Source organism: Anser brachyrhynchus (assembly GCF_964034855.1).
Source record: "Anser brachyrhynchus genome assembly, chromosome: 1".
NCBI classification, from domain to species: Eukaryota; Metazoa; Chordata; class Aves; order Anseriformes; family Anatidae; genus Anser; species Anser brachyrhynchus.
In genome coordinates this window covers 180,907,160-180,908,737 of record NC_137694.1, presented here as the reverse complement: position 1 = coordinate 180,908,737, position 1,578 = coordinate 180,907,160, and positions in this window count along the sequence as shown.

The window sequence follows — 1,578 nt, the reverse complement described above, 5'->3', positions numbered from 1 at the left end:
AACAGAAAAAGTCTGCTGTCGTTCCTGAGCAGGTAGGAACAAGCCAGGTCTTACTATCAGTATCAGGTTACTGTGACTTACTATTATACTGTTTGAGCATTTGAACAGTGGTAAATAGCATTGCTGCAAGGTCTTTTCACTCACTGCAACACAAAATGTGTTAGTTTAAAGCCGTCTCTGAGGTGAGCTGGGCTAACAGCAGGCACGTGGGCACCTATGATGCTTCAGCTGTCAAGCAGTACCTTGCAAAGCCGAGGGTCTCAGCTGCTTTTGATGGCACGCTCTTAATCCACCAGGGAAGAGGGTTAAGCGAAGGGCACCGACAAGCTGTGTCAGAGCTTTCGGTGCAGGGACTGAAGGCTGTGTGGTGCTACTGCCCCCACACCAGCAGCAGCAGAAGCGAAGATGCCTTAGTCACTCCACAGCTACGTCAATCAGTGCCCGTAAGGTGGTTCAGCAGGCAAAGGGACAGAACCGAGAGGGGAAAGTAGGTTGTTATTCTTTAAGCCAGTGCAGCAAGACAAGCCTTTCCGTGACCATATAATTACATTATCCTATATTTAGAATAAATTGATAATATGCATACATTTATACACATCATGCATATATATGCCATGCACACCCTAAGCTACCGTGAAGTAACATGCTTGGCAGCATTAAGTTGCAGAGCATTGTCCCTGCGGGACCTTGAACCTTCAGTTTGAACCCAGCCATGAACATCACCTCAGTGGTGACCCCCGGAATGATGAAAGCAACGGTGAGGTTTTTAAAAGGTAACTGAAAGTGTAAGAATTGTTTTTCTGAAGGACTGTGGGACTACAGCAGAAGAGGAATAATATTTCTAAAGAAGAAGTAGGAAAGTTGGAAGAAATATTTTTGGTAGATGGTTACAGTCTGGGGTAGCAGTCAGAAGCAGAGTCTTCGCTGACAAATACCATTCACAGGTAAAAGGAAGGTTTTTAAGAAGTCTGTTCTCCCGGAGGACATGGAAAATTTTACTTTGGTCGCTTACGAATTGCACCCCAACAGAATGAAACACGAATTACTCTTCAAGTACAGGTAGCAGACTAACTTGGCAGATGATTATATAGGCAGAAGTGCTGTGCTGTAAAGTGCTTTGCAAAGCGTTGTTTGAAAACCCAGATACACAGTGCAGCCAGAGATGGAAGCACACCGTGGGCTAGCACTGACCTCTAGTGGACAAAAACAGTCTAGAAATGGTAAAGCCCGTTTAAATCAAAATAGGAAATAACGTATGCAGGCAGTTCTTCCAAGACTCGTGTTTGGGAACTGTGCAAGCTACAGCCAGCACGCTATTAGACTTGAAAACAAAAACTTAACTATTAGGAAGGTCTGACTGTGTGTCAACAACTATCACGTAGAATGACAGAACCAGAGAATCACAGAATTATTTGGGTTGGAAGGGTTAAAAACCATGGTTAAAGACCATCTAGTCCCAACTCCCTTGCCACGGACAGGGACACCTTCCACTGCATCAGGGCAGTCAGAGTCCCATCCATCCTAACCTTGCAACATCTAGCGCAAAATCTAGAGTCAAATCATCTATGGCAATAAGAA